This window comes from Anas acuta, chromosome 24, assembly GCF_963932015.1.
Source record: "Anas acuta chromosome 24, bAnaAcu1.1, whole genome shotgun sequence".
Lineage (NCBI taxonomy): Eukaryota > Metazoa > Chordata > Aves > Anseriformes > Anatidae > Anas > Anas acuta.
The window spans coordinates 4,349,733-4,365,691 of NC_089002.1; positions in this window are offsets into that span (position 1 = coordinate 4,349,733).

Below are 15,959 nucleotides of genomic sequence, written 5' to 3' on the forward strand. Positions count from 1 at the left end.
TTGCAAACCTTTACGCAGAAGCAAAGCCTGATGTGATGAAAAAGTGCATCGAAACTCAACTTTTCTGGAGCAATTATAAACACCTTCTGCACAAACCTGAGCCGTGGAATAAGAAGAAGGCCAAGCAGCACATGCTGAGCAGCCCTGGATGTTCCTGCAGAGAGTACTGTCAAACAGATGGAGACAAAGCAGGAAGCAGAGATGCAGCCCCTGGTGGGAATTTGAGTAATATGGAGGAGATGGACATTTTGGGGATATGTCTTACTGGCACAGAAGACAGAAGATGAAAAGCCACCGTAAAAGCATGGTATAGTAACAGGTGAGGTGGCTTTCCTAAACCTAAGTGCTAAAGACAAGGGTAAGGAGGCTTTGCACTTACAGATGGGCATTGGGAACATTGGATAGTGATGGTTTAGGCTCCTCCTCTTCTTCCCTTCCCCTCATGTGCCAAACTGCATTAAAATCTATCAGGACCAAGCTCACACTGAGTATTTTCTTAGTCATCCTGTTTTTCCATATGAGCAAATGGCGTTGCTGGCACATCCAGCCCTTGGAAGAGCTTACCAGGGTGGGGAGAGGCAGCGAATTCCCCAGTTGTTTGTGATCCCTGCAGCACGATGGGATGCCTCTCCCGCAGAGACAACGTCCCAGCTCCACCAGGGACTGCTCGGAGCGGAGGTGGAAATCCCTGGCCAGCGGCGTGCAGGAGGTCAGCCCAGAGCTCCGAGGGATTCCGTCTGGCCCCGCAGCTGAATGTGAAATCACGGAGACGTCTCCTGCTTTGCCAAAAGCAGTTTTAATCTTGCAAGGGAGTGAAAGGGAGAGATTTCCACTGAGTTCTTTCATTCATGTAGACTGGTGGGTTTTTAGCCTTTTTTTTTTTTTCCAACCTGTTGAAGCCTCCAAGTTTCCCTCTGGAAATCCCATCCTGAGATGGTTTTCTCTTTGAGTTACCTTTTGCAGACTCCTCGGGCGAAGGCCTCCAGGGGCAGGATTGAAAAGCTCTGCAAATTTAAGTGTGGATGCAAATAGGAAGACGATGCCTTGCTCAGACATTTGGGCTGCATTTGATAGGATTCTCCTGGACCTCAGTCAGCCTGGGCTGTTGTTGGAGGGGAGTCTCTCGGGGAAGATGGCTCTGCCCTATGGTGCTATTTGTTCACAGAGATACTATTGAAATAAAAACTAAGATAAAGCAGTGTTGTGTGTATATCCAAAGACTGCCTAAGCACACAAATGGAGCACCAAGTTTATTGCTCGTTGCACAGCTCGCAATGCTGGCAATATGCAGAGCAGATCCATGGGACACGGGGGCTCAGGACCTCTTTAAAGGGGTTCCAACCTCTTCCCAGCTGGGAAAAGTGAAGAGCTCAACTGTAAGAAACTTGTATCCTTTGTGGACTTACTCTTTTGTATGCAAGTTTTAAGGCAGAGAAACTGCAAGACATGCTTTGCAGTGAGTAATACTGGTCACCGCCTGGAGTTTCCCTCTTCCCCCATCCATCCAGGTGGTTTTACACGTCCTGTATTCCTTTCTGTGGTTTCTCCCTGCTTTCAGAAAGGCCCCACCTTCCCCTTACCCATTTTCTAGGCATTCACTTGACATCTGGTAGAGAGGGATATAAGCCATTCTGCAATGAAATCTTACCCTGCCTCTTTTTCCAGCCTGCCTGACAGAGAACAAGTCAGCTGTGGGCCTCACCAACAATTTTAAACAAAAACCCACAATCCAGCAGGTCAGGCCATTTTAGCATATGTACCTTTTATTTGTAGCAGACTGTTAATAATTAAGTGATGCCTTTCATACAGACATTTACAATAATTTAACCTTGCCCTTGCTGTGTAATTTATTCTTTGCAGAAGCCAATAAAAATAAAGGCCCCATATTTCGTCTCTCTCTCTCATTCTCCGTACATATATATAAATATATATATACACATATATCCAGAATAGTGTAATAGGTTTCACATATTGTTCCATAGGTATCATTAGGGTAACAGAGCCAAGTGTCTCAGTTCATATGACTCTCTTTATAGGTGCCTTATAATCCACATAAAATTGAGTTTATGTTTCCTTTCCATCCACTGATTCTAAAACAAGATGAGGAAGGGTTGTCTCTCTCTAGTTTTTCCTTCCTAAGTCCAGTCCTCACTGCACCAAGTTCAAAATTCGCCTTTGGTGGTAACCACCTGCCTTTAAAAAACCCAAACTAGAGATCACCTACAACCCTTCTGTCGTAGTGTCTCACCTCTGACCATGGCAAGTCCTAAAGCCTCCAGGAAAAAGGTTTGAGTAATGCCCACAGAAGACAAGCAGCAAATCGCCTGCCTGGAGAGGAAAATCCTTCCTAAGTTTGTGAGTGAGTCATTACTCCTGTTTCCAAAGCCACAGAAGAGAGAACCCAGCAGGTAAGTGGAATAGGAGCACGGGAAGGGACTAAAAACAGAGATTTATTTCCTCTCCAAAAAAGTGAGAAAAAAAAGCAGAGGAGAGGGAAGAAAAGGAGCCAAAGCTAGTACTATTGGCTTCACTTCCCCAGAAAGTCCTAAAGAGGCTACGCAGAGAAACAAAAGAAAAATATTTTCCCCTGAAGAAACATTAGCAAAAACACATTTATTAAAGCACAAAAAATTCCATAACACTTAAGAGACCTGATGCTCTGGAAAGCGCAGGGCTGACCGCTGGGTGCAAGCCAGCGAGGCTGCGGGGCTGCGGCCAGCACAGCCCTGCTGCTCCAGCGGGGAGGGCTGCAGAGGTTGGGCTGCCCAGCTGCCCATTCCCCCTAAGGCAGGGCAAGAAGCCCAGCCTGGCTGATTCGAGCACCGTGGAAAGGGGCCCAGACCTCAGCCAGGCTGCTCCTGTGCTCCCAGATAAGGGTCGGCTTTGCTGCCCTTTTCCTGAGGTCTACGCTGCTCTCAAAAAGCTGCATTGGGTAGCCCATCTTCCTAAATGCAGCTGTGCCACACTTAACAAAGACTTTTGGGCTGCATAGGAGGAGCTGAGACACATAACAAGCCCCATGAGCTCTCCTGCTCCATGAGCTCTGTGGTCTAGAACCTACAGGTCCTACAGGAGACGTGCTTCCCCTGTGCTGCACACCCAGGGTGATGCTGCAGGGAAGTTTCCATTCAATCACAACCACAGCTTTTTTTTTCCAGCGTCCTTTCGAGCAGCAGCTCCGCAGGGACACGAGAGCACGTTCATATTGTTATTGTTGTTATTATTCACCAGCATGGCAGGGGGAGAAAGGGGCAGGGACGACGCGGCTACTGGTCCCCGGTGCGTGTTCTGCTCGCGGCTGTTTGGTCCATATGAGGTGATGGAAAACTTTTCCCCAGCATCAGGTGTTGCTGCCGAGTGTGAGCTGCTCCAGTTACACTCTCGGCAAGTGTTATAAACACACAGGCACAATCTAAATATTTATGGCACATGAAATCTCCCGTCTGCTGTTCCTCAGCAGAAAGAGAAGAGAGGCAGGAGGGTGGGAGGGTGAATTAAGAGGTGATTATTGTGCGGGGCCTGTAAAATCAAAATATGGAATCAAGATGTATTCGGTCCCCAGGAACGGTCACCACGGCGAGGAGCCAGGTGCCAGCTCCCTGATGTGGATGTGAGAGGTTTGCACGGAGCGGGGTCAGGCAGCCCGGGCCGTGGCTGGGGGGAAGCACTCAGCCTCCACCGGCTGTAACGCTGCTGTTTTACACCAGATGGAAATATGGCCCTGGTTTCGTGGTCTCCCTTTTCCTCTCGAGCACCTCCTGAGAGACGGATTGCTTTAGCTCGTAAAACCTTTCTGGGGCTGCGAAGGAGGAGTAGAGCAGGCTGGGAAATGATTTCTCTGCCCTTAACAAAAGTTGTGATAGAACTTTTGTTTTCTTATTCTATTTTTTTTGCTCAAATCTCCAGAGGGGTTGTTAAATGTTTAAAAATAATAATAAAAAATAACCAAAAGACCCCCAGACAGGGCATGTTCAACGTGTTTCTGGAACAATTGCCCATTGATCCAACCTGTAGCACACTGAGTACCTGAGGGTGATAGGACTATCTTGCCAGAAAGGAGAAGAGGAGCTATTTTAGGGGCAATGCTCCACTTAACAAAAGTTTAGGAAGTTAAAATACTGTCAGCAATTGTCTCTGGCAATAGCAAATGACATTTCATACCAGCAGATATCACCACCATGGCAAGAATAAGGGATAAGAATACAGGCACACATGTAAAATTGGTTATCTGGGCATCCCACCAAAAATCTCTTCCAAGTCATCACAGAGACCTGATGAAGAAACAGGTCACAAACATATTTTTGGGAGCATAACACACTACAGTTCCAAGGATGAGACACATCCCACAGGTGAAGGACCTGGAGGGCAAGAGCATCACCCTCCTCTGATAACATAAATTCACCCAGGTGCACTCACCCATGACTGGCTTGAGCACACAGCACCTGAGCTCTCAAGGTGCTGCCTAGACTCCTCGTTTGTTTTTTGCTCAATTACTAGAAGAAAAAGACAGTGCAGAGAGCAGCTCCCTCGCTGAGGAGTGTTTTTTCTTTACGCTGGTGGTAAGCCATCAACAGTGACAAATACTGCATCGGAGGCTCTGACTAAAGGCTTGGGGATGTCCAGCTGGAAATAAAGCAAGACATTCCTCCCTGCGCTTGAGCTGCCACTCGCTGTGTTCCAACAGACCCACTAATTTCTATCAGGAAGGGTGACACCACAAAGAGTAATAGTTTTCTAGCTTCTGATGACTTGGGTTTCTGGCTGCCAGAAATCTAGAGAGAACCAGCACATGGGAATCTGCATACTGCTCTGTTTTCAAGGGAGCGCATTCAGTTACGGTGGGGCCCCCAAAGTTATTTTTAGATCAGCACAAATAACTGAGCAGAAGGCTTTGACGTTTTTCCTGAACGAGTCCCAGGACCAAATTAAAAAATCAAGGCGTTTTCAGCTCCGAGCAGGAATTTATACAACCTTTCACCTTGATCTGTGCTGGCACTGGTGAGTCTTGAGCGCAGGCTGGAGACAGCTACGGGAGGATCAGCAGGAAGAAATGCACGGGCTGCGGCTGAGATGAGCTGTACCAACTGGGACCTCATTTTTCCGTCCAAAATATGGGCTCTGCAAAGTTGCTGAGCAGCAACTCTTCACTTCAAGGAAGTCCTTCAGTGCCTCCTCACCGGGCTGACAGCTCGCTGCTGCCAAATTTGAGTAAACAAGCCAATTTCCACGTCCCCCGGAACTGCGAGCACGTCAATAATCACTCAGGAGAAAGCTGAAGTGGAGCCGGGCGCTCGTAGTAACAAAGCCAGGGCACGTTCTAGTTGGCACACCCCGATGGATGTTTACGCTCACACCCACGGAGGCGCCAACCCCAATCTCCTTCCATTGCAATGACAGGCCTGGCTTTGCAGGGCTTCCAAAGGCAGAGCACCTCCTGCCCTGCAGAGGAATTTCACTCCCAGGAGGCTGAGAACGTTTTCCGTAGGAATCTGCCTTTGAGAAAAGCCCTATTTTTTCACGTTTCAAAAAGGCAGAGTGAGACATCACCTACTGCTTACGTTTCCACACCATCTCTGCCAAAAGCTGCAACAAAGGTACTGACTGCAGTGGGCTTCTCATGGACTCACCTTTATTGTCAGTAAGACAACGGGTAGGTTTTGAACAGAATTCCTCATATTACATATTTTCAGGCTTTCCCATAAGTGTCTTCTGTGGCTCTCTACAATCAACTGGGGGAAACAAAGTGCGTTTCTCTAGAGATGGCTCAGCTGACCGCACAGCCAAAGGTAAAGCTACCGTGGACATTAAGAAGCCTTCATGCTACCCAGTGACTGAGCTCAGATCTCAAAAAAGCCAAAAATCTCCGTCTCAAACTAATAGACACATCTGCCAACAACTTCTTTTAATTTTTTGGAACTACTCTATAGATCATTTCATTGCCAAAAAAAAGAAGAGATATTTATGATGGTGACTGAAAAGCCTTGAAATTCCGAGTCAGATCCTCAGTGGTGTAAACTGGAGCTGCTCCAGTGAGTCCAGGGGACACTGCCAATTTACACAGGTTGAACTGGCTCTCTAGTGATACCTGCCTTGCTCTGCAGCTCCCATGGACAATTAGAGGTAGCTCATTGAGGTACTACACGAATACCTGCCACTGTTTCCTCTTGACTCATCCCAGTGGAAAAAAAACACAAGGGCACAAATGCAGAAGTAGAAATCAGACATTTGCTCCTACCTTGAACTTAGATATAATGTAAAGATGGGAATGGAAAGCTGGATGGACAGATGATGCTTGCTGATACAGCCTGAGGTAGTTTTCTTGTCAGCGCTGGATTTGTCCTGTAAACCAAGGGAAAAAAAAATCTTTCGTTTGTAATCGGGTTGCAAGAATTAAAAACATGTAGGAAAGGGAGGTGTTTCAATACCAAAGCAACAGGAGCATGGGGGAGTTCTAGAGATATAGAAAACATGTGCTTAACATTCAGCAGGTGCTTAGGTTTATATAAAGTGCAGCTCAATGAATTTCCTTATTTTCCTGTCCTGGGGTTCCTCATGAACAAAGTTTCCCCAGATGGGTCTTATTCAGAATCGGGGCCTTATTTAACATCAGGGAGGTTCTTTTGATCTGTCAGTCTCCTGGTTTTCATTATGACTGAGACATCTTTTCTGGAAGGTTGAGGAAATGTGTATTAAATAATGGTCTTTATTCTTAGTTAGTTTCTGGAATAGGAAAAAAAATATATATATATATAGTCAACAGAAAAATACACACGGATTATGACAGCATGAAACTAAGGACCTTCCTGAAGGTGTGCACCCAACAAATACCAGACGCTATTGGCAAACACACATACGAGTAACTACTCCTGGCAATAATCCCCATTGTCTTCAACCACTCACACTGGCAAAGTGACTCCCACAACTGTGAGCGCTGCAGGACTTGGTCCTGTGTGTTCCACATTTAAAAAAAAAATAAAATTGAAATTAAAAAAATTTAAATGCATCTGAACCCTTAAAAATGTAAATCAGTTGTAACCTCCAGGAATCCTGCGAGTTTAAGGGGAGTTTTGTTCACACAAGGATCGATCCCTTTGTTAGACCAGAACATGCTGAATTTAATCTCAGAATGATTTTTTATGGCCAAGACATAACCCACCCTTGAAAAGAAAGAGAGTTTATAATGGAAAGGCTGACACAATCTGAATTATAGAGCTATAAATGACAGCACTCTAATCATTTGATTAAAGTGACCAGTCACTTCCAACAAAGGGGTGCCTGATCCAAAGCTGTTGTAGCAGGTGGAAGGATCCTCCATTGTCATCAAAGGTCTTTGGACCAGGCCCAGCTTGTTCATGTATTTCACCGATTTTACATTCATTTCAATCCCTATTCAGCTAGATATTTAAACACGTGCTAAATATTTATTGTTTGTGCAACCTGGAACTAATCTCAGATTTCAAATTAGGCCCGAGTGTAAGTAAGTATTTTGCCAACTGGTACTCAGATGGGCTGGTTTAAAGAGGCTCTTTCTTGAATTTGATACCATATTTTAGTAGCCTTTTTGGTGTTACCCTGATTGCTTTAATGCAGTTGTCATCTTTTGTTAAAGCACATCCTGACAATGCAGTGCAGCGATTTTAACTGTGTGGATAAAAAAAAAATCAGTTATTTGGGGTTTCATTTTCATTTTTTTTTGTGTTTAGGGAAGAAGAAAAGACACAAAAAAATAGAGAGAAAATTGAAGGTTGAAAATTATTGGTTTTCAGGAAAAAATATTTTTGGCAATGAAATCAGCAAAAGAAGTAGGGGTTTTGAGTACTGAAGCTCACCAACTAAACCAGGGAATAAAACTGAACCGAGCTCTGAAACTTTACCTTCCTTTAATTATACAGGTGACATTTCAGACATTTAGTCTGATTTTTTTTTTTTTTTTTTGCATCTGCATATTGAAAACACCCTTTTAAAAATACTTAAAAAAAAAAGCTGCTACAGAACATTTATTTAGTGAAAAGTAAATCTTATAAAAATTCAATTGCAAAGTAGTTAAGGTATTTGAATTTTTTTTTTTAAAGAAAAGAATCCCAAGAAAGAAAGTATTTGATGGCTAATAATCTCATTTCAATATAATAGGACCTTTCTTTTGCAAAGAGCAAGACAGGTTAAAAGATATAATTATGACTTTGCAAACTCTCCCAAGTGCTACGAGATCATCTGACAGTTCTGATCCCGGGCTCAGCTCTCAAAGGGGAAAAGTCTTTGTCTAGTTAGAGAGTTAAAGAGACAGGATCCCTATTCCACCCTCTGCCTACATTGCAATTTAACTGTCAAAAAAATCCAAGCCGCAAAATTGTCTTATTCCAACACAGCACAAGAAAAGAGAGAGAGGTTTGAAACTGACCTGTCAAAAGCACCCTGTTTAAAAATGTATAATATATTTTAAATATTTTTTTTTCCGGAGGTACTTAAAGGTTAAAGATGTGCCAAAGAAGTAGGATGGATTTTTTTTCCCCCTTCACTAAAGCTTTTTAAAACAATTAAAAAAAAAAAAATCATTTCAAAATTAGGGATCATCAGCGTAAAAAATCCCCTGAAGATCAAAAGGAACACATTAGAATCACATTAATTCTGATTAAAAAAAAAAGAGAGAGAGAATAAATCCTCTTTTTCAATGGAAAGAGAAACTTTGAGGACATTTAAATAGTGTTTTCATTGTCAGCATTTACAAGAAGGTGGAGCAGAGTGTCTGGGAGAGATGAGGACCAAGGCAAGCACTGAGCTGCTCAGAAAGACACGGGCTGCTGCTGACAGACTGTCCTCGATATCCCCGGGCTCTTTAAAGCTGTGCTTTTTTTAAGGTTTCCAAATAGTGAAAGGAGGAGGGGAAAATATCTTTTCCCCCAGTAACCAAACAAAAGAAGCCATTTCTTAAGGGGAGTTTCCAAGGAGCCACAAACAAACAATTCCCAATCGTGCTTTTTTTAACCAAATATAGATGGCAAACGGGCGGCTGGACGTGACCAAAGGCTCCTGCGCCGTGCCACCCGTTTGGTGTCTGGCGGTGCCACGAGCACGCGGCGCTGAGCCCAACTTGGCCCTGTCAGTCCCATTGCAGCATCAGGGCCCTCGCTCAGCACCACCATGGCAGGATCAGGCCTCAGGGGGTGTTGGTGAAGGCAGGGGGAGCTTTGGGGCCGCAGAAATGCCAGCATGGATCTGTAGGCTGTTACCTGGGTCTGTAGGTGTGTGTGTTACGTTTCTCTCAGAGCAGGTAACACATTCCGCTAATCAGAGGGCAAATTTCCCTCTTATTCCTCCTGCTGCAAGCCTCCTTCATTAATCAGGAGACAATTTCTAGGAGACAACAGCCTCCCCACCTTCCAGAGGTTCACCCACCTCCGTTGAGGCCCAGCGAGCTCTGCAGCAAACGGGAGCGGCTGCGAGGCCTCCACAGCCGGCAGCCCCTTCGTAGCCTTCATTTGCTGCAGGGCCCGAGGCCGGCCTCCAAGGAGTCGGTCGGGTTTTCCTCCCTCCTAATCAGCAAATTGTAACCTGCTCCTTCCCATATGCGGCTTGAGTAATGGTCCTGCCGTATGTCTGGCAGGGGCACAGGCCAAGCTTTCACATACGTGATTGCATGCACCCGGCAGGAGCGGAGAGCTGAGGGAAAGGCAGAGACAGGGAAGAGATTTGTAGCTTTTGGACAAAGGGACTGCAAAATAACATCCCTCCCTGTCCCTCTTTGGCATTTTGGACCTTTTCCACAAACAAATCTCTTCACAACTGTCCTCTCCAGAATGCTTGGGTCCCAAACCCAATGAGAAAAAACAGAAATCTGCTTTGGGCTCTGCACCTGGTCCTTCTAACCCCAGGCTGACACAGAGGGGTAGCGACCTGTCTCATCCTCAAGGTCACGAGCTGAAATATTTCCAGGACTGAGATCCAAAGGGCACACATACCACTTACCTCAAGTAGTTCCCGGAGATGAACCCACAGAAAGAGATGAAAATAGTCCAAAGTGTCCAGTAGTCCCTGTAGGACTGGGCAGGACACAGAGCATGGCCTTGGAGACGTCAGCCTCTTGGTTTTGGGTTTAATTCCTCTCTCTGGAGGGGTGCAGCCCCCACATGAGTCGAACTCCAGGCTGGGAGACCAAGACGTGGCCTCTTGGTTGTCCCTATGGAGCTGGGTGGGAATTTCCCTTAGAGAGCATCTGCTTTTACTGGCTTGGGAGAGCAGCACTGGGCATCCAGGCTCCATTTACTGGGATTTGGAGTATGGAAGGTGGGGGAGCTGTGGGGAGCTCAGAGCCTGAGCTGCAGGGCTCTAATCCCTCCCCAAATTCTCTCTGTTAATCATCTTTTGAGATGCTCTTTTCTGATGGAAAAATCAAATCAAGTATTTCCCTTTCAATTTCTGTTCTGTTTGTTTACTGATAAATTTGGTATTTTTCTACTCCCATGGAAATTGCAGCTCTGCAAACTGCTTCTGGGGTTGGTTACTTCTCTGGTCAGGATGTTCTCTCTGCACTGCATCTCTCATACTTACGGACCAGAAAACAGCAGAAATGCTAAAAAAAAAAATAATGTAGGGGACGGTGCTTTATCCAAAACTTTATGGTAGGGGAAGCCTGGCAGCTGTGTGTTGTTGCAAAAGGAGTGACAAAAGTATATCCAAACCACAAAATTAAATATATCTTGGTATTGTCGTTATCCTTGTTTTACAGATGATGGAGGAAACTGGGAACAAGCAGGTAGGTGACTGACCTGAGATCACTCCAGCAGCCAGAAGCAGAGATCACCTAAATCACCATGCAAAGCCTTCCCTGCCAAGAAGCAGTGCTCACAGACAGACCTCATGCATCGCCTGCATGAGGGCTGTGCAGCTGGGCTGATGCCACAGACCTTAAAGTGCTTTGAAACACATTTATTCAGATTTATGCAAACACCAGGGCCGTAGACTCCAAGCATCTTGGCATACCCAATAAATACACCCTAAATGGTATCAGTGCAGTCCAAGATAACAAGGGGCCAGCGAGACAAGTGGCATAAAAATATCAACCTATCCTCACTGCTCCCCCTGTCAAATTTTCTCCTTTTCCAGCCCTCTTCAACCTGTCATTTCCAGGTGGCTGGTATAAGTAGATGAGGTTAACAACATCACTGAATATCACCATCAGACACAGGGAACTTTGGAACAGGGTAATGCAGCAGTTGTGTATTGGTGCTTATCCTCAGTATTTTAATATAGGTAAAACTCTGGAAAATCATGGTGTGACCAAACGAAAAAATAATTTTAAAAAATGGGGTGTGAAAGCTTGCTGAAGCATTTTTGCAAATTGATTTTAAGATCTGCATACATCCTCCTGCAGTAGCCTGCATTAGAAAAATGTGTCAACGCAGTCCAGTGTTTCCATAGGACCTGCAGGGTGACCAGGCTTTAAGTATTACTCACTGAAAATTAAAGCCAAACTGGACTCCTGCCTTAGGAAACTCGCCAGATTTCTGCTCTTAAAGGAATGATAAGCCTTTGGGATGCTGCTCTTCTGACTGTGCAAAATCAGGGTCAAGTCTGGGATACGAGTGCCTCATTAAATAGCTCCAGTGCTACCTCCCTCCAATCTGAAGGGAAGTCTTCCTCTACGAGCAGGACCAGGAACCACCAGCAAGATGAAGGTGTGCTCCTGGCAGCCCAGATGGATTATTTGAAGAGAAAAGGGTTTTTAGAAGGTGTTCTTTCCATGCTTGTTGCTCCCAAGAAAGCAAGCTTTCCCAATTTTTTCCATTAAGCTCTCTGGTCCAAAATTCTCAGACAGTTTGCCTCAGTCACTCAAGGAATGGGATGGTAATGGGATGTCCCCCCCGTGAGCAGGATCTGGGTCTCCTTGTAAGTGCTGTATGCTAAAGCTGGCTTCCTCAGGCCATTGGAAAGCTGCCACGATTCTGTCCACACACGAACCAAAATTCGTCTGCTTTGCACATTTCCCCATTAACCCAACCTGCTCTCCCACTCATCTTTTCTCGTTTGTGATCAGCTTGGAAGATTTTTTTTTTTTTTTTTTTTTTTGTCAGGGACAGTCTAGTTGCTCGCTTATGACAGCACCCAGAGTGCTGCAGGTGCCCAAAGGGAATTCCTGCGGTGAAAATCACGGATGTTGTTCTGAGGAGATGCAGATAGTGGGGAGTGAGACAGTGCGAGTGGCACCTGGTGAGAAAACAGCAGAGAGTGGCAAGGAGCCACGGCGCACACTGATTCGACATATGTTAAGTGTGTAGCAGGAGCAGCAACGTACGCACAAAAGAAAGGAGGAAGCCTGCAGGCATAACCTGATGAAATTACACAGGACCTGTACTTGGGTTTGCCATTTTCTCCTCATCACATTCCTCCCTTCCTATCGCTGCAGAGGCCATCCCCGCCTGACCGCTCCATATCCAAGTGGCACAGCCCTTACTGGCCAGCTCAAACCAAAGGCCACGGGCACTACTAACAGCTTGGCCAGGATTTTCCCTTACACGGGGGAAATTTGGTGCAAAACTGGTGGTGCTGGCTTCACACGGCAGAGAGCAGCTCCACGGTGTGCCTGTCCTCAGAGCGATGCCTCACCATCAAACGAGACAATTTCAGCTGAGCTGAGAGCTGAGCTGCCTTCAGGCTGGGACAGGCTCAGGCGACGTCCCCGCTCCGCAGTCGGTCCCCCCTCAGCGCACAGCACACGTTTCGGTTTGATTGATTTTGTAATTGCTCGTTTAATTGAACAGTTACAGCAACACTATCAGGAAAAGGTTTCAGGGCTGGGAAGGGGGGTGGGAGGGGATGGGGGTGGAAGGGGAATTGGAGCCGGGGAAAGAGCAAAATGGGTTTTTCCCTTCCTCTCAAGATGAAAACAGAAGAGGCGAGGAGCTGAGCTCCCTTTAGCAGGCACTGAGGAGGAGGAGAGCTGAAAACAATAAATTGTGAAAAGAGGAGAAAAATTAGAAGTGGGTTGAAAAGTGTGGCAGGGCCAGAGGGTCCCAGGGACTGGTTAGCCTCTAACTGACATCCTCTTCCTGCTGGCTGCGAATGCTGGCATGAGGAAAATGGGCCACAGAGAAGGAAAGCTGGGAAGCTGTGTGGGCTGGAGGTGGGGGAGCGAGCAGCAGGAGATGCCTGTCTGCCTAAACAAGAGGCAAAGAAGCAACGTGGAGAGACGAGGAAAGACATACCTATGTGGGAGAAGAGAGTGTATGAAAGCAAAGCACGTGCATAGGAAGGTCGGCAATTCAAAGGCGTGCAGGGTCAGAGGTGTACAAACCTAGTGGCCAAGGAACAGAGGCATACGGAGAGATGTATGCAAGGGAGAGATGTGTGTGTGGCATAACCTCGTGCGAGAGAAACCTCCAGGGAACGGGAGAATGGAGTCTACAGGAAGGTTGGGATGCAAAGGAGTGAAAGGAGAGCACACAAACAGGAAAGGAAAGCAAGAAAAATAGGGAAAGAGAGGGACAGACACATCCACAGAAGTAGGTGAGTGTGAGAGAAATCAGGGCACGTGCTAGTCAGTTTTATCACTGTGTCTGCTGTTGGATACGCTCTGCTATCAGGTTATGATTTGAGGTCGCCGTTTCTTTGCACATCTGGTGCCGTGTCGTCTGGGGCTGCGTGGGCACTGCCTGCGTGTGTCTGTGCTCTTTTTCGACTCTTTCTGCCTCAGGTTTGCATACACTGCCTAGGCAGGTTTCCCATGGAGGCGAACAGCCCCTAGTTGTTGGCACAGGGGCTATTTGCATCGCTCTTAATAGTGTTTGTGTACAATTGTGTGAAGGAGGACGAGTGTGTAAATCTACTACGTCTTTGTGGTGGGCACTGTGCACCGCCGCGTCTCGTAGCCCAGATGTGGCGGTGTCACCGTGTGCCCCTGTGTTCTGTGTGTCTGAGCGCCGAGCATGTGCTTGTTGGGTGTGTGTCAGGAAAAGGACAGGAGAATCCAGACAGGGTCAGGGGGGAAGGTGCACACAGAGGCCATGGTGCAGCTCCAAAGCAAAGGAGATCAGGTTTCAGGAGAGCCTGGAGCTAGGGCTGGAGGGGGACAGGAGGTGGGCTCTGCTGCCTGCATTCCCTGGCAGGCAGCACAAGGCAGGTTTAAAGAATATCCTTCCATTTAGGAGTTTGTTTATTATTCTTAACTAAGCAGCTCAGACAGGCAAGCCGGCAGCACCGTATCCACATTGACTTCCCAGGAAGGCAGGGAAGGGAGGGACAGGAAGGCAGATTTCCAGGCTAAGGGACAAAGGGATTTATGTACCGCTGTGCTGGGGAAGGGGGCAAGGCTGCTTTGCCAACTATTTAGAAAGAGGGTGGAAGACGGTCAGCTTTGGGAGGTCGGAGTGGGAGCTGGGTGGGGTACAGCCGGGGTATGGCAAACTGGCTCATAGCTGCCATGCTGTGCCAAAACCCAGCAACACTTTTCAGTTCACTGCTGCTTTCACACTCAGGAAGTTCAGGCAAACTTCCTGAGAACCAGGAGCAGAGACTCAGGTGCATTTTCTAGGGAGAAGTGATCTCTTCTCTCTCCTGTAAAAATCTAATCAGGAGCCACAGGGCACCAAAATACTTGTGGCAATAGAAATTCCCTCACCTTACAAGCGTGGCCATACCAGGGAGTCAACGCACATTTCTCAGCTCTGTGTTTTGGGTTGTCTGGCCCACCTGGCATTTTTTCAGCTACTGCAGCAATGACCAAGAACCCAGAAACCCGGACAGAGAGACATTATCGGTGTGCATTTCTCTCGGGGAGGCGCCACGTATCTGTGGGCCTCCTCGACATGGAGGAGGGCAAAGTTCTGGATGTCAAAACAGTGCAAAATACCCAGGAGTTGTTTTCCTGCATGCTGCTTTCGCATGCCCACCAGCTCAGCTAAATGTTATCCGTACAAAGACATGTAGACCAGCACCTTCCACATCTCCGGGCTCCACTGTGTAAGAGCTGCAGGTTCAGGCAATGGGGCAGCCACAAGCAGACACCAAAACCTACCCCACATGCAAACGGGAGGGTTGGTGTCTTTGCAGCTCAGAGGGCAGGACTGCAAGGGAGGGAGTAGTGTTGCCATTCGCCGAGTGCTGCTGTGTGTGCTCACACTGTCATGAAAATGAGGTCAGGGAAGGTCATTCAGTTCAACAGTATAAATCAAGGAGGAAAGTAGAGTGGAAGCCTGTGAATTCTCGGGAGATCTCACCGGTGGGGGGTGGCCAGGGAGAGCGGAGGAGCAGCTAATGAGGCCGAGAATGCCACACACGGGCGAAGCAGAAAATAACGGTGAATGAAAGCAGCCAAACGGCAGCAGCCAAAACAGAAGGCAGGAAAGCCCAGCCTCGGGTCCTTTATCCTGCGCTATAACCAATGCTTCGTGTTAACTCGCGGGATTATTCTGCCAGAGCAGGCAGAAAGGCTCCACACCCTACAGTCCCGACCCGCTGACAGGAAACCTTTCACTGGAAACTTGCTTGCGTTTGGTGCAAAATGTCTCACTTCTGTTAGCAATTTGTTCCCCATCACAGGCATTCCTGGGAGAAGTTTGGCCGGGGGTAGGAAACGGGCCAGGAGGGCTGCGTGCGGGGCGCTTCCACCTGGCGACCTGGTTAATAACACAATGGAGCAGACAGCCGGCCTTTCACCACCTCTCGCTCTCCTCCGTGTCCCTCATTCCACCTTTCACCACCTCCCCCTTCATTTCTCCCCTTTCTCCTCCCTTTTGCCGGGCTCCTCTTCCCTCCCCGGCTCCTCTTTACCTCTCCTTTCATCCTTTTCTTTCTCTGCTGCCGTCTGCCCTCGCCGCATTCGGGTCTCACTCTCCCCAAACCTCCCAAACCCATCGCTTGTGCCCTGCCGCACCCCGAGGTGTGCTGAGGCTCTGGGCTTCCTCCTTGGGCTGGGTCTGAGGCTCCAACATGTTTTTTGTGACCAGTTCCCCCCCCCCCCATCAGCT